Genomic DNA, 18,888 nt, shown 5'->3' with positions numbered 1-18,888 from the left:
GTTCCAAAAATTAATATGAGGAAGTTTGATGGCAAGAATCCCAGAACATGGATACTACAGATGGAGCAATTTTTCGATCTCCATAATGTGCAAAACACACAAAAGGTACATATTATATTTGGAGCCAAATTAGTTTGTATGGTATCGATGGCTTTTCTCTCATAAAAAAATTGTCACTTGGGCAATTTTTATGAAAGAAATGATAGCACATTATGAGGATACAAAAAGCAACACTTTTTTTAACCAATTGATAAATCTCAAACAAAAGGGTTCAATGATGGAGCACATTGAGGACTTCCAAAAATTGAACATAAGGGTAAAATATATTCCAGAGGAGCATAGGATTGATGTGTTCATAGGGACTTTAAAGGATAATATACAACATGAGGTTCGCCTTTGGGAACCTGATTCATTGGAGAAGGCATTCAGGTTAGCAAGAAAAATGGAAAGCAAAATTATGGCAACTAGGAAGCCTACCACTCACAACTATAAAGATGGAAGTGTCGTTGCCCCTAGCCTTCCACAACCTACAAGTTTGACGCCACAACAATTGAAAGAAAAAAGAGCCAAAAGGGCTTTGTTACAGTTGTGACAACAAATACACTAAAGGTCATAAGTGTGCTGAGAAGAAATTATTCAACATAGATTGTGAAGTGGAGGAAGAAAATGAACAAGAAATGTCAAAAGAAGAGGATATACTCTAGGAACAAACCCTAGATAAAGAAGAAATGAATCCTACCATATCTTATAATGCATTGGCTAGAATTACCACTCCTCAAACTATCAAGATAGAAGGACATATCAAGAAGAAAAAGGTAATAGTGTTGATTGATTCGAGAAGTACCCATAATTTTATTCATTGTAAATAGCAAAGGAATTGAATTGCTTCCTATATCCAGTACCAAAGTGTCAAGTGATGGTTACAAATGGAGGAACCATAAATTTCCCTAGAAAGTGCCATAATATCAAGCTATCCATGGGAGAATATGTATTGAATAACCCAATTCTTTCCATTCCAATGGATGGTGTTGATGTTGTACTAGGAGTCCAATGGCTACAATCCTTGGGTACAAGAGCTTTTAATTTTCAAGAACTTTTCATGAAATTTTATGCAAAAGGAAAGGAAGTTGAATTAAGGGGTATTGCAGGGAAACCGGGAAAGATAATCAGCTCTAATGGTATGACAAAGCTTTTAAAGAAGGAACAACGAGGTGTAATTGCACAATTATGTTCGTTAGAGGTTCCCACATCAAAATCATCTATTTCTCTAGATCTCCAAAAAGTCTTAGACAATCATTCCAAGGTGTTTGAGACTCCCAAAGGTCTCCCACCTATTCATGATCATGATCATGCTGTTGATTTGATTCCAGGAAGTGTTCCTCCAAACATCAGGCCATATAGATATCCCTATGCCCAAAAGAGTGAAATTGAACGTATGGTTGCAGAAATGCTAGAGGCTGGTATAATTCAACCTAGTCAAAGTTCTTTCTCTGCTCCAGTAGTATTGGTGCACAAGAAGGATGGATCATGGCACATGTGTCCAAATTATAGGGAGCTCAACAAGCTCACTATTAAAGATAAATTTCCCATTGCTGCCATTGATGAATTATTGGATGAATTGCATGGATCAATTTACTTCACCAAGTTGGATCTTCGTTCAGGATATCATCAAATGAAAATTAAGATTGAAGACATTCCGAAAACAACATTTAGAACTCATGAGGACCATTATGAATTTTTGGTCATGCCTTTTGGCCTTACCAATTCACCTTCTACGTTTCAAGGTTTGATGAATTCGATTTTCAAACCCTTCCTTAGAAAATTTGCATTAGTATTTTTTGATGATATACTAATCTACAACAAGTCTTGGAAGGATCATGTTGAACACGTTGACAAAGTGCTCAAACTATTGGAGGAGAAACAATTATATGCAAAAAGCTCCAAATGTTTCTTTGGAGTACAAGAGGTGGAATATATGGGTCATATTGTATGTCATGAAGGTGTTAAGGTAGATCCTAGAAAAATTAAGGCCATTAAGGAATGGAAAATCCCCACTTCCATAAAGCATCTGCGAGGATTTCTCGAGTTGACAGGGTATTATCGCAAGTTTGTTAAGAATTATGGGAGAATAGCAGCACCTCTAACAGCATTATTGAAGAAAGATGCATTTTCATGGACTCCAGAAGCAACAAAGGCCTTCAAACATCTTAAAGAGGCAATGTGACAAGCACCGGTCTTAGCTACATCAAAATTCACAAAAGCCTTTATTGTGGAATGTGATGCTTCAGGAAATGGAATTGGTGCTATTTTAATGCAAGATGAAAGCCCCATTGCTTCTGAAATTCGTCCAATCAAGGGAAAGTATTTACACAAAGTTATTTATGAGAAGGAAATGTTGGAAATACTACATGCACTTAAGAAATGGTGACCCTACCTAATGGGAAGACACTTCAAGGTAAAAAAGGATCATGATAGTCTTAAATACTTTTTAGAACAAACATTATCCTCTGAAGAGAAACAAAAATGGGTCACAAAGATGTTGGGTTATGACTTTGAAATCATGTACAAAAAATGGAAGCAAAATGTTGTGGCAAATGCACTCTCAAGAAAGGATGAGGATGTGGAATCATTGTTGTGTGCCATTTCTATTACCCAACCAGATTGGATAAACGAAGCAAGGGAGGAATGGAAGAATGATGAAGAATTGTGGGCACTCATTCGAAAGTTACAACAAGATCCCAGTACATCTGATACATTTAGCTAGAAAAATGATTCGTTATGGTACAAAGATCACTTATACCTATGTAAGAATTCCCAACTCAAACAAGAGATTCTTATGAAATTGCACACTTATCCCTTAGGAGGGCACTTAGGATTTTTAAAAACTTACCACATGGTTAAGAAGGAATTTATTTGGGATGGCCTTAAATTGGATATTCAAAAGTTTGTGGCAGAATGTTTGGTTTAACAACAAAATAATGTTGAAACAATTAAGACCCCAGGTCTATTACAACCTTTATCCATTCCAAGCCAACATTGGGAGGAGGTTTCAATGGATTTTATCATAGGTTTACCCAAGTCCGAAGGAAAGAATGTCATCATGGTGGTAGTTGATAGACTTACCAAGTACATACAATTTTGTGCATTATCACATCCATTTAAATCCAGTACAGTTTCTACTGCATTTATGGAAACAATTCAAAAGCTACATGGAAACCCAAAGATTATTGTAAGCGACAGAGATCCCATTTTCACTGGAAATTTTTGGATAGAATTATTTTCTTGTCTCGGTACTCAGTTAGCTCATAGCTCATCTTATCATCCTCAATCTGATGGGCAAACTGAGATAGTAAACAAATGTTTGGAAGGATATCTTTGTTGCTTTGTATCTGATAAACAAACACAATGGGTCAAATGGTTGCCTCTGGATGAATGGTGTTATAACACTTCCTTCCATACTGCAGCAAAAATGACCCCATTTATGGCACTTTATGGATATCATCCACCATCCATCACATCATATTTAAGAGAAAATTCTAAGGTTCAAGCAGTGGAACATCACATCGAGCATCAACAACAAGTTCTCCAACTCTTAAAGGATAACCTCACGTTGGCGCATAATAGAATGAAACAACACGCAGATCAACATCGCAACGAAAGTGTTAGAAAATTATATATTACAGAGCAATGGAACACATAAAATATTGCATAAATATAAACATAGAAAATGCATAAAACAAGAGAGACACAGATATACGTGGTTCACCCAGTTTGGGCTACGTACACCCCGAACAACGAGTCCTTCCTTTCTATTATCCAGGAAAATGAAGAGACACAACCTACAGCAAATCCGCTGTAATATCCTCTGTTTTCTCTCACACTCTCACCTCTCTGTTTCTCGCTCAGAGAATACACATCTATATCACAGCCTTAAGTACAATGCCCTCATACAAAGAGAGGGGTTGCCTTCTAGGGCAAAAAACCCTAAACTAAAAATAAGTTCTATCGTCAGATCATCTGCCTAATGAACGACCCAGATTGACTAGAAATTACTATACTTTTACAAGGCAATTTTACATCTATTTTTGGTTCTGGAGGACCGCTGGCCCCCGGACTCCCTAGCTGGGGGGGATTGGCCCCCCCACGCGGAGGGGTGTACAAACTTCTTGGGGTATACATCCGGCTAAAACAAAAGACCTCTGAACAATCATGCTCCACACACAACAATCTCCAACTTGGAGAATGATTGTAGCAACTCCACCGCTACTTCATTTGCTGGACAATGACTCCTCTTTGGACTTGGCTGTTTCTCATCTTCATCTTCATCCTTGAAGACCAATTGAAACTGAGCATGTTCTCAGTTTCTCCCTGGTTACAACTTTCGTTAGCATGTCTGCAGGATTCTGGCTAGTGTGTATCTTTTCTAGCTTCAACTCTACATCTTCCAACACTGACCATATGAAATGGTACTTGAGTTGTATATGTTTAGTCCTGGAATGAAATGTTGAGTTCTTTGCAATATGAATGGCACTTTGGCTATCACTTCATAACGTGCCCATATCATGCTCCTTACCCAATTCACCCATAAACCTTTTTAACCAAATCATTTCTTTACTAGCCTCTGTAGCAGCAACATACTCTACTTCTGTTGTTGAAAGCGCAACAACACTTTGGATTTTTGAAACCCAACTGACAGCTGTTCCACCAAAAATAAATACATATCCTGTAGTTCTCCTCCTGTTATCTCTGTCACCTGCCATATCTGCATCAACATATCCTTGTAGAGAAATGTTTGAACCACCAAAGCATAATGCTTGATTTGTGGTACCTTTCAAATATTTGAGAATCCATTTCACCGCCATCCAATGTTCCTTTCCTGGATTGTTCATGTACCTGCTTACAACTCCCACTGCATGTGCAATATCAGGCCTTGTGTAAACCATTGCATACATTAAGCTTCCAACTGCTGATGCATATGGAACTTTAGACATATAATCCATGTCTTCTTGGGTCTTTGGGCACATTTCCTTACTAAGTTTGAAATGGCTAGCAAAAGGTGTACTAACTAGTTTTGCATTGTGCATATTAAATCTTTTCAACACCTTTTGTATGTATTCATTCTGAGACAATGTTAATTTACGATTTTTCCTGTCTCTAGTGATTCTCATACCAAGGATTTGTTTTACAGCTCCCAAATCCTTCATTGCAAATGAATTTGCCAATTTTCTTTTGAGAACATTTATTTCCTGCATGTTAGACCCTGCAACAAGCAAGTCATCTACATATAATAACAATATAATATAGCTACCATCATTTTGCTATTTCAGATAAACATAATGATCAGAGTGACATCTAGTATAACCATGTTCAGACATAAACTTGTCAAATTTTAGATACCACTGCCTTGGAACCTGTTTTAAGCCATACAAGCTCTTCTTCAACCTGCACACTAGTTTCTCCTTTCCTTTCACCTCATATCCTTGTGGCTGCTGCATAATATCTCTTCCTCCAAATCCCCATGGAGAAAGGTTGTCTTTACATCTAACTGCTCAAGATGCAAATCTTCAGCTGCTACTAGACTTAAAATAGTTCTGATTGAAGTCATTTTAACAATAGGAGAAAATATTTCATCAAAATCAATACCTTTCTTCTGTGCAAGCCCTTTCACCACAAGTCTAGCTTTGTACCTCTGTTTTCCTCCATCTTCTTCCTTCAGCCTGTAAACCCATTTATTCTTCAATGTAGTTTTTCCTACAGGTAACTTGACTAAGTCCCAAGTCTGGTTATGCATTAAGGAGTCCATCTCTTCTTCCATGGCTACCTCCCACTTCTTCCTGCTTTCAACCTGCATTTCTTCTTCATAACATTCGGGTTCACCAGAATCAGTCAACAATAAATAATATAATGAAGGAGAGTATCGTTCAGGGGGTCTACTTATCCTAGTAGATCTTCTAACACCACTTTTAGGTGTTTGGGGTGTCTGTTGCTGTTGTGGTGGTTGTTGTTGTTGTGGTTGTTGATTATTATTATTTTCAGGCACCTTTACTTTTTCAGTGATTTCATCAAGAACTTCATATTCCTTGCTTTCTTTTTCTTGCTTCTTTTCCTGCAACTGATTCTTATACAAGAACTTTTCATTGAATATTACATCTCTGCTCCTAATGATTTTGTGATTTTCGTAATCATATAAGCGATAACCAAAATCATTAACACCATATCCAATAAAGGTACATTTCTTTGACTTTGCCTCAAGCTTTGTTCTATTTTCTTTATCAATATGGACAAAGGCCTCTCAACCAAAAGGCTTTAAAAAGGAGTAGTTTACCTTTTTACCTGTCCATGCTTCCTCTGGAACACCACCAACCAAGGAACTTGAAGGCCCACTATTTATTAGATAAACAGAAGTATCTACAACATCTGTCCAAAACTGTAAAGGCAATCCTGCATGCAATCTCATGCACCTCGCACGCTCCATGATTGTTTTGTTCATCCTTTCTGACACACCATTTTCTTGTGGTGTTCTTGGAACTGTCTTCTCTTTGCAAATTCCATGCTCTGAACAGTACCTATCAAATTCTTTGCTGCAATATTCACCTCCATTGTCTGATCTAAGACACTTCAATTTCTTTCCTGTCTCAATCTCAACCAAAGCTTTCCATTTGTTGAAAGTATCAAATACATCAGATTTATTCTTAATACAATAAATCCAAGTTTTTCTAGTTGCATCATCAATAAAGCTAACATAATAATGAGAGCCACCGAGAGATGATACCTGAGCGGGTCCCCATACATTTTTATGCACAAGCTCTAATTTTTCGCTCTTCTTTTCTTTCCCAACTCTGAGAAATCTGACTCTCTTCTGTTTTCCATAAATGCAATTCTCATAGAAGTCCAAATCAACATTCTTCAAACCCGGCAATAAATTCCTTGAGTGAAGAATCTTCATCCCCTTTTCAATCATGTGTCCGAGCCTATGATGCCATAATGCTGCATCTGCTCCTTTGGAAGTTAAAGCATTAACAGAGTTAGAAATACCATTGCATAAATACATTGTACCAACCTTTTCGCCTTCTGCTATTACCAGGGCTCCTTTGGTGACCTTCCAAGCTTTATCTGTGAAAGTTGTCACACAACCTTCACCGCCTAACTGCCCTATTGAAATCAGATTTTTCTTTAGATTTGGAACATGCCTTGCCTCCTTTAGTAGCCATTAGTTTCCATTCTGCTCTCTTACAAGAACCTTACCCATTCCAACAATTTTACAGGGTTTATCATCACCTAAATGAACTTGTCCAAAATCTCCTTGAACATAGTCATGAAAGTATTTCTTATCAGGTGTGGCATGGAATGAGTCCCCTGAATCTAACACCCAAGAATTAGTAATATTTTCAAAAGAAAGAATCAAAGCATCTTGTAACACCTCAACTGTCACATTTGCTTCATGATTATTTTCTTGATGTGCATCTTCTTCTTTTCCCTTCCGAGATCTACAGTCTTTCTTTAGGTGTCCTTTCTTTCCGCAGTTCCAGCACACTATCCCTGATCTGAACTTGGATATGCCTTTCCTTGATTTACTGCGATATCCTGAGCTCTTTCCTCTTTCCATTTTTCTTCCCCTAGACTTTGCACTCAAAGCATTACCTGATGTCTCACCGAAGCTTTTCCGTCGCATTTCCTCGCTAAGGATAGCACCGACAACATCATCAAAGTTTAAAGTACTAGATCCATAGATAGAGTTACTAATGGTCATTACTAAACCATTCCAACTTTTTGGCAATGAGCACAAGAATAACAGAGCTCTAACTTCATCTTCAAAGTTTACCCCTATAGAACTTAACTGACTTGTAACTGTATTAAAATCATTTAAATGATCTACAACAAATCCACCTTCCGACATCTTCATATTAAATAACCGTTTCATAAGAAATGCCTTGTTTGAGGCCGAGGGCTTTTCATATAGTTTCGACAACGCCTGAATCAAACCCTCTATCATTTTTTCCTTCAAAATGTTGAAGGCGACTAACGCAGTGAGGCAAAACCATATTGTTCCAAGTGTCTTTCTATCGATAAGGTTCCATTCTTCATCTATCATAGTCGTCGGCTTCTTTGTTTTTCCGCTCAATGGTAGGTACAGATCTTTCTGATACAAATAATCTTCCATCTTCATCTTCCATAGCGAGAAGTTTTGGCCGTTAAATTTCTCGACCCTAAACTTACCATCTTTCGCCATTTCTCCCACTCGAACGAGGAACCCTTCTTTCCTGCGAGTTTATCAGCCAAATAGACCTTCGGCTCTGATACCAGTTGTTAGAAAATTATATCTTATGGAGCAATGGAACACATAAAATATGGCATAAATATAAACACAGAAAACACATAAAACAAGAGAGACACATATATACGTGGTTCACCCAGTTTGGGCTATGTCCACCCCGAACAGCCAGTCCTTCCTTTCTATTATCCAGCAAAATGAAGAGACACAACCTACAGCAAATTCGTTGTAATATCCTCTGTTTTCTCTCACAGTCTCACCTCTCTGTTTCTCGCTCAGAGAATACACATCTATATCACAGCCTCAAATACAATTCCCTCATACAAAGAGAGGGGTTGTCTTCTAGGAAAAAAAACCCTAAACTAAACATAAGTTCTATCGTCAGATCATCCGCCTAATGAACGGCCCAGATTGACTAGAAATTACTATACTTTTACAAGGAAATTTTCGATATATTTTTGGTTTCGGGGGCACTGCCCCTGAACCCCCACCGGGGCACTGCTGGCCCCCGGACCCCCCCGCGTGGAGGGGTGTACAAACTTCCTTGGGTATACATCCGGTTGAAACAAAAGACCTCTGAACAATCATGCTCCACACACAACAGAAAGAAGTTTTGATGTAGGTGACTGGGTATTCCTACGCTACAACCATATAAACAAATGTCCCTCAAGCAAGCTATGAAGGATAATAAATTATCACCAAAGTATTATGGTCCATACAAGGTGTTGGAAAAGATTGGTACTATGGCATACAAATTGGAGCTTCCTGCAACTTCCTGAGTGCACCTAGTTTTCCATGTTCCCTGTTTAAAGAAGGTTATAAGTGACAAGCTCCCAGTTCAAACATTATTTCTAGAACTTGACGAGGAAGGAAAAATCATATTGGAACCGGAAGCAGTCACAAAAACAAGAACTCGATAGCTACAAAATAAATCAATTTCGAAGTATCTCATCAAGTGGAAGAACTTATCCATTGAAGATTCCACATGGGGGGATGAGAATTTTATACATAAGCATCCAGAACTACTCAAGCGTCGAGGACAACGCTTTTCGGAAGGAGAGAGGCATGTTAGGCCCCTATAATACTAGTGATTCCCCCATTACTATTGTCATTGTATCCCTTATTGTTATTATTGTGCCCCTATTGTCCCCATATTGTTATTAGTATGCCCCATAGAAACCCACTATTGTTATTTTTGTGCCCTTATGTTATTACTATTATGTTGACTTGATTATATTGTGACCCCTTAGACTCCTATATATAGAAGGGAGGTTTAGTCATTTGTATCATCCAAGAATTGTTCATTTGTGTAATGTAAAGGAGGTTGCCCCCTCGAAGAGGCTGAATTCTAAGGCATTGATCTATCTTTTCTATCATTTTGTGAGCTAGTTTCCTAACATGAACCCACTTTGGTTGAGGTTATTCACCCCATGTCGTAGTCCAACGAGACAAATGTTCTCAGGGATCATCCTTTCCATTATACTTCTCTGCGAGCCTCATGTTTACATGACCAAACCTGAGTTTCATCAATCGGTGATACTCCTTCCAATATCCTATATTGTCTTTATGAGTTCCCCACCATCGCGCAGGTGTAGACCTAAAAGATATATCCAAGGCTTGGAATCATTGTTCTTCTGATACATCCCTTTCAAACTCATCAATAAATAAGCTGACATAACCTATCCCGTCATAGTAAGGTAAATTATGTACCTTTGTTGAGATGCAGTGAAGAGATTTTAAAAGTATGTTACAACGCAGAGTAGAAACTTCATGCAACTGGTTCTGCTAATTCTCCAATTCCTAATCAAAGTCTGAGACACACAAACTATCATTTTCCCAGCTTATCCTCCCATCTGCGATAGGGTTGATCCAATCCTTGTCCCACATAGTTAACTTATAGATATGGTAAAATTCTTCATCGCCATATTTTTCGCGGACAAGTTTTGTATACCGTGCTCCTTCAGAGGGGTCCAAAGGAACAATGACCCTGGTACCATTCTTCTCGAATTCCATACTTCTTCTTTTTAGATTGATTATGGCGTCCACATCAAAACCCCAATCAATTCTAAGTAAATTCAGATACAACTTGTTGTCATCCACAATCTCAATGACTTCAAAGTATGCCACCATGATTGCTCCTTCAATGTCCACAACAACGCCATGCAATCGACCCATCGGGATGATTTTATGTTCATTGGCCATGTGCAACTGAATCGGTGACAATTGTAACTTTAGTTTCCCTATTCACTCGCAAGCCTACTTCACTAATACATTCACATCTGATCCCAAGTCAAGAATTACTTGATCCATTTCGAATTCACCGATATGCACAGTTAATAGCATCTCTTGGTTGGTTCTTTTCTTATTTCTACATACTTGTTTACTTCGTGTTGTTCAGGATGTTGTTTCTCTCTACTAGCGCAGTTTTCGATTAGTTCTTGCAATCCTTCCATTTGTTTTTGATCCCTTATTAACTTCATACATGTCTGCAGAAAGGACTTCAGAATGGTTGGATCAAGGTTCTGTCACAGTAACCACTTCAAGATTATTCTTTCGTGGTACTAGTTTCATCAGTGTCTTTGATGTCAAAGTTGTTGGGTCCATGAAACTCTTCTTCGCTTCCATGAAGGTTTATTTCTCCCTCTACATATTGAACCTGGTACTCTTTTCTCCAGCCTTCCTGACCCATGTATCTGCCATAGGCTTTTTTCCCTCTATTTTCTCTTCTCTTGTAGCTATGCGACTTCATGTCACTATGTTAACACTTGGATCATCTTCTTGCAGTTCAGCCCTGATCATTTGCAATTTTTGTGCAGGCTGTTGATTCTTATTTTCTTGCATTTTAGCCATCAAAACAGGACAATCCTCTATTACATTGTCAAAATGTCTACAATACTTACAGGAAGGGTAGTGGTGTTCTAACAATCCTGTGCAAAATGTCCATCTTTGTCGTAGTTATAACATATAATTTGACCCCAACCTCACCCAACGCCCCCTTCTCAACCGCGTCCTCGGCCCTGAAATCCTTCGCAAGCCACAGGTGAACCATGATCTTCCTACATGTGGTCTTTAGCTTGCATTATGTACTCTGCAATTTGATTTATCATCAAATCATAGCTACAGCAATTTCTTTCGTCATGTCCTACTGACTGGCAGAAGTTACAAAATAATTGCTTTGGCGTTTGCACATACTCTTGTAACAAATAATAGTGGTTAGTTGGGTATTGGCCTGCAACTCAACAAATACTACACCAGAAAGTCAACCCAGTACTTGGTCGAGCACTAGGTTCCGGTTTCAGAGGATTAGGACCTCCAACAGCCAAATAATTAGGCTAGACAAGACACTGGTCCTTATAGTGACCTTCCCCTTTACACTTTATGCACCAAATGTCTGAGCGCATATCAAGCTAAACTTCATTTCCGTTATTTAAATCTTGTAGCTCCATATGTAAGCTCACTAACTAGGTCTGTATCTGCTGAACTCTTATGTGAGTATCATGTACCAGTGATGCTTCTAGCTTCATCACAATTTCTAATGCCTTAGCTTGTGATGCGATCTTTTGCTGCGATAGCGGTAATATGAGATGTGGTAATAGCGCAACTATATACCACTCTTTGTGTTTCTCATCGGAGATCTAAAAGTTGAACTTTCGCAAGAAACATTTAAAACTCTGATCTAATTTCCAACCAGTCTCGTTGACTACTTGCTTAATCTCTTTTATCTTTGTATTGCACTACGACTACGACTTTGGTTTCTTGAACTCTGCGTTCAGTGCTTTATTTATCTCAGCTAGGGAAGTAGCTGGGTTTGTTGTACTATACTTAATATACCATGACAATGCTCTGTCTTGCAGCGTTGTGACAATGTGAGATTTCTTCATATCTTCATGATTGATTTGTTGTGCTTTCCATACAGCTTCTGCAACAAACAAAAATTGTTCGGGATCCTTTGATCCCTGACCCTTAAAAACAGGCATATTTACTGTCTTAGCCATATTAAATGGGGGAGGTGAAGGTGGAGGCGTAGGTGTATGAGGTGGAGGTGGAGTGGTCAGATGGGGAATCCTAGAAGTTCCTTGATTATCTGACTGCGATGCACCTCTAGGCATGTTAGCGTAGCTTCTTTCTTCTTGGCTTTCTGATTCACCCAATAACTAATTGTAAATAGTTTCAGCAAAATTATCGTAGTCTATTTTGAATCTATTCTAACTCCACGTAGATCCAATCTTGTTTTTAAACATCAATCTTCTTGCATGCGCAATATGTCGTTCTCACATAAAAACATCTTCATCCATAACTTTAAGGAATTCAAATACTTACCTCGCAAACCCTTGAAAAATCGGCGCTCAACTTCATTGTTGGATACCGATGTGTCAATCGTGAATTCAGTAATAAATCCTTCGATAACACTATTGATCTAGTAATTAATAGCTCTTTTGATCTTATTTTTAATCTCCTTGAGTCTCTTACTTAGCTATGGGGTCCACATAGTAGGCTCATCGCACTTTCAACTGGTCTTCTGTCTAGCTGGTTTTGAAAGCCACTCATGCAGTTCGTTAGTGAAGAATGCGAAAAATATCTCATGATGTTTTGTACAGATATACTTCTGCAACCACCTTTATGTTGACATGTGCGAATTTCTATTCTCTTAATGTTGCAGATTCACGCAACTTCAGATTGACCCAATTTGGAATCTCTTTTCTGGTCAAATGCCACATCACATATCCTTCAGATAGATCTCGTTCCTCGCAACAGAACCATTTATTGGCTTGAGGGGCTCGGACCGAGGTTCAAAGTTAGTTGTGCTAACCAAAAAAACCTTGTATCACTGGCCCTTTCGGCAATGAAATGCTCACGTAGACCGCAATATCACCCGAGGCGATATTGGGGGATGTTGGAACCAGGTTTCCACATCTAGAAGGATGAGGAAGGTGGATCTTAACTTAGTCTTAATTACAAATCTATTATTGTGCTACAAGATCTTACTTAATATTATATCGAATGTAATCTATTCATACAAAAAGACTACTCGTAGATCTAAAACTCTATCTACTGTGCATTAATTAATGGATCTTAACTGTAGTTAACTATAATTGTATTCAAATATGAATTATGGTCTTATCTTTTATTGCGGAACACAAAAGTAAACATTAATTTCATAAAATAAAGTACAAATGTAACTACACATATCTGCCTTCAAAATATCCTTTATTATTTTCATATCTTCACAATTACAACCCTTCTTACCCTGTGCACACAGCTGTAGGGGCTTGCACACACAACTTGGAGACTTGCCAAGGTCTCCACCCACACAGCTACAGGAGCCTTCCCCTTCGCTCTAACACAGAAAGATATCACAATTACATACTACAAACACGATTAATTGATTGAATGAATTACCTTTCACTTACTAAGACAACCCTTTATATATCTTTCCCTCTTACAATACCATGGTCTACAAATCATGGGTGGAATTCAAAACATATAAATTTATCCCATCCTTTTACAAAATAAGGGGCTTTGATCCGCCCTAAAACCCCTATGACTCCTAAAACTCTTTGTGAAATGCAATCCGCTCCTAAAAATGTGGACTCTTTATAAAACTTTGACAAAAAAATTGACCTAGGGGGACCCTACCCAACACTTCTATAACATGCTACCTATACAGCCCAATATTTCGCAATGGGGAGTCTGACAATAGTTGGATCTTGTGCTCCACTTCTCTCTTAGGTGGTAACCCTTTAAGCTTTGAAACACATCTTTGTATGCTTGTAACAACTCCAATTATTGTTTATGTTTCTTAGTACACCCCTCCATGGATGCCTTGCCTCTTATTGACTTCTCTTTCGACTGAATTCTCTTGAAAACAACAAAACATACTTCTTATTGGAACTAATCAATTTCTTGGCTTAGTTGGCTCTTACCAGTGAAATTTTCAACTTGCTTTTGTGCACATTGATGATGAACAATTTTCCATCCTTGATCCAGGTGGATATTGGTGGACACCCTCCTATTCCACTTAGACCCCCAACACTATCTCTTTCAGTTGTTCAGTGTCCTTAATTGTACCATAATTTACTATATTTAGTAGTTTTTTGGGTCATGAACTTCTAGAGCCATTTTGAGGCCCTAAATGACGTTTTTAGGGAAAATAGAGAGACTGGAAAAGACCCAAAAAAGTTTGTCAATGTATCTTCCATCTACTCTTTGAGATCTTTGAAACGAGGTATTATGATAGCCAAAAGGAGATCGTATGCCAAAGTTACGACCCCAGGAAATTGATGTACTAATTTACCCAAATGAGGCGCACATTTTGGTGCTTCATCTCGTAGGGTTAGGTTTTTGGATGTTTAGGGTTTTTCATTGTTTCTCAATAATAAATAGCCCTTGTGGCCTCATTGTAACACAGTTAAGAGGTATCTAGCCACCACATCTCTTCTCAGAGATAAGCTACCATCACCCGAGCTAGTTTATTTCCATTCTGTTTGTAAGCATATTTCAATATTCTGATTTTAATGAAATGAAGTGTTATTTCTATTGCATTTCTGTATTTATGGTTATATTTGTAATTTGTTGCATTCCTATTTAAGTTCGGATCAATCCTTGATGAGTCGGTACGAGCTGGCTCTCCCCATGAATATTTCATCTCGTATGTACATGTTTGGACTCCCAAACATGACTCCACATACATCAAGGGGAACCACATCTAGATCTACTGTTATAGCTCTGATACCACTTGTTATAGATCTAACCCGTAAATACTATAGATCTGATATGAAAATATAAGATAATGCAAATAAACCCAGAAATAATATGAAATGATTCTTTATTGATATCAAACCCTTAAGGTAGGGCAACACCATACATTCACTCCTTAAGGAAGGAGAACACTCCACAAGCCATATGCCTGTTCATACAATAATCCTTGACTATATTCCTTGACTTGGAGTCTCTAGCCTCTATATAGGCCTCATACATACAATACCATGGGTCATTACCATGGTTCCCTCATACCATCGACTAATACCATGGGCCCATTACATTATTACTAACTACTTGTGGTCCCTTACATGATATGGGTTAACCACCTTATTTATTACTATGGCCCATCCCATTATTACATTATTACCTTGGGTACCTCCCTTGGTACCCCATATTATCCCCCCTAGGTATATAACAAAAACCTTTATTGTGGAATGTGATGGCTCAGGAAATGGGATTGGTGATGTTTTAATGCAATAAGGAAGACCCATTTCTTTTGAAATTCATCCAATCAAAGGAAAGTGTTTACACAAACCTATTTATGAGAAATAAATGTTGGTAATACTACATGCACTAAAGTAATGGTGACCTTACCTAATGGGAAGACACTTCAAGGTAAAACATATCATGATAGTCATAAGTACTTTTTGGAACAAATATTATCTTAAGAACAACAACAAAAATGGGTCACAAAATGTTGGGTTATGACTTTGAAATCATCTAAAAAAAAGGGAAGCAAAATCTTGTTGCAGATGCACTCTCAAGAAAGGATGAGGATGTGGAAGCATTGCTTTGTTCAATTTATATTATCCAACTTGATTGGATAACCAAAGCAAGAGATGAATGGAAGAATGACAAAGAGGTGTGGACACTCATTCAAAATTTACAGCAAGATCCCCGTACATCTGATACATTTAGCTGGAAAAATGATTCATTATGGTACAAAGATCGCTTATATATTTTTAAGAATTCCCAAGTCAAACAAAAGATTCTTTTGGAATTGCATGCCTCCCCCTTAGGAGGGCACTGAGGATTTTTAAAAAACTACCACAGGGTCAAGAAGGAATTATTATTATTATTATTTTATTTTATTTATTTATTTATTTATTTTTATTTATTATTTATTATTTATTTTTATTTTTTTTTATTTTTTTATTTTATTTAATTTTATTTAATTTTAAATTTTTTAATTTATTTTAATTTAATTAATTAATTAATTAATTTATTTATTTATTTTTTCTGATGGCCTTAAATCTAATATTTGGAATTTTGTGGCAGAATGTTTGGTTTGCCAACAAAATAAAGTTGAGATAATTAAGACCTTGGGTCTATCACAACTTATAGCCATTCCAAGTTAGTGTTGGGAGGAGGTATCAATGGATTTATCACAGGCTATTGAAGTCTGAAGGAAAGAGTGTCATCATGGTGGTTGTTGATAGACTTACCAAGTATGCACACTTTTGTGCATTATCTCATCCTTTTAAAGCTAGTACAATTGCTACTACATTTATGGAAACAATTCAAAAGCTACATGGAAACCCAAAGATTATTGTAAGTGACAAATATGCCATTTTCAATGGAATTTTTGGACGGAATTATTTTCTTCTCTTGGTACTCAATTAGCTGATATCTCATCTTATCATCCTCAATCTAATGGGAAAACTAAGATAGTGAACAAATGTTTGGAAGGATATCTTCCTTGCTTTGTATATGATAAAAAAACATAATGGGTCAAGTGGTTACCTCTAGCTGAATGATGGTATAACAATTCCTTCCATATTGCAATAAAAATGAACCCATTTATGGAACTTTATGGATATCATCCACCATCCATCACATCATTTTGAAGAGAAAATTCTAAGGTTTAAGTAGTGGAATATCACATCGAGCATCAACAACAAGTTCTCCAACTCTTATAGGATAACCTCACTCTAGCGCAAAATTGAATGAAACAACATGCATATCAACATCGCAGTGAAATAAGTTTTGATGTGGGCGATTGGGTATTTCTATAGCTACAACCATACAAACAAATGTCCCTCAAGCAAGCAAAGAAGGATAATAAACTATCACCCAAGTAATATGGTCCTTAAAAGATGTTGCAAATTATTGGTACAATGGCATGCAAATTGTAGCTGTCTACATATTCCTGAATACACTCAATTTCCATGTTTCTTGCTTAAAGAAGGTTATCGGTGACAAGTTCCCAGTTCAAACAATGTTTCCAGAACTTGATGAAGAAGGAAAAATCATATTTGAGCCTGAAGCAGTCACAAAAACAAGAACCCAACAACCACGGAATCGATTAATTTGAGAGTATCTCATTAAGTGGAAGAACTTACCCACTGAAGATTCCACATGGGAGGATTAAAATTTTATACAGAAGCATCCAAAGCTACTCAAGTGTTGAGATGAAGGAGAGGGGCATATTAGATCCCTATAATACTAGTGTATCCCCCTTATTGTTATTGTTAGTGTAACCCCATCTTGTTATTGTTGTGCCCATGTATCCCTCATATTGTTATTGTTGTGCCCCATAGAAGCCCAAAATTATTATTGTTGTGCCCCATAGAAACCCAATATTGTTATTGTTGTGCCCTTATATTATTATTGTTATGTAGGATCTAATTATATTGTGACCCCTTAGATTCCTATATATACCAAGGAGGTATTATCATTTGAATCATCCAAGACTTTCATTTATGTAATGTAAAGGAGGTTCCCCCCTCGAAGAGGATAATTTTTAAGTCGTTGATCTATCTTTTCTTATTTTTTGTGAGCTAGTTGCATAACAAAAACCATAAGCTTCTCCCTTCCATGTGATATTTTCTATCCCTCAATGGATCAATTTGAAAGACTTGTGAAGTACTTGAACATTCCACCATTAATATTTATGCACCAAAATAAAACCAAGTAAGATGAGTTTCAAAAATTGAGACATTCACCACAAAGAAAGAGCCCTTAACACCATAGATGCTCCAAGAAAGCTATATTGATTGGGCTCCAAAAGGGAGAGCTCTGAAGTACCTAACCATAAGTTCAAATGAAAAGGTTCATATCATCATATAGATGATACATCTATTCCTTTCAAAATAAAACTCAAATTTTCATGTGATTCGTTAGATTAAAAAATAAAATAAAAAAGTGGTCAAGCCACATGTACAACAAATAGGATGAATTAAATGAGAGGTCCTCTCCTCCAAATAAGGGTGAATGATGCCCATCTAGGCTCCAAAGGCTCTCCAACATGTGTCTACGCTCCATGAATATCTCCAAGTTTCAAACTGATCCTCCCAAGATACCTCCAAAGTGGTTAAATGTTCCACCTTACAAACTACTAGCGTTCCTCCCCATGAGTATTTTTGCACCAGAATATATTAGATAGATGATGAACATGGATGATGTTCATTTTGTTTCCAGGAAGCAAAAAGCTCAATTTAAACTAAAGGCATAGGTTGGCCCATTCATAGTCAACATTAGAGCTGCAGAAAAATAAGTCAAGGATTTGTTAAGTCAGATGAAGTTTAGATTGAGTTTCAGTTGGTCATATGATCCATTAGGGGTAATATCATCAATGAGAGTTGGGCAAAATCGTGCACCATATGTGCACATTGCAAAACCTGAGATTGAAAAATATTCTAACAAAGAAGAATGGGAAGAGAACACATTACAGGAAGTTGAGGAGCTAGTTTCCGTTCAAACAACATTGGAAACTCCAAGGAAGACAATATTTTTTTTGGAAAAGACTGAGAAATTTTTTATCCCTAGCAGGATCAGAGTTACAGAAGGCAACATTCAAAGTGTTTAAGAGAAGAAAGACCATAAATGTTTAAGAAGATTCCTTAGAAGTTTAA

The sequence above is a fragment of the Pinus tabuliformis genome, chromosome 3_1 (assembly GCF_031772625.1).
Source record: "Pinus tabuliformis cultivar Carrire ecotype Pingquan chromosome 3_1, CPIR1, whole genome shotgun sequence".
Classification (NCBI taxonomy): domain Eukaryota; kingdom Viridiplantae; phylum Streptophyta; class Pinopsida; order Pinales; family Pinaceae; genus Pinus; species Pinus tabuliformis.
Note: the sequence above shows the minus strand (reverse complement) of the source record.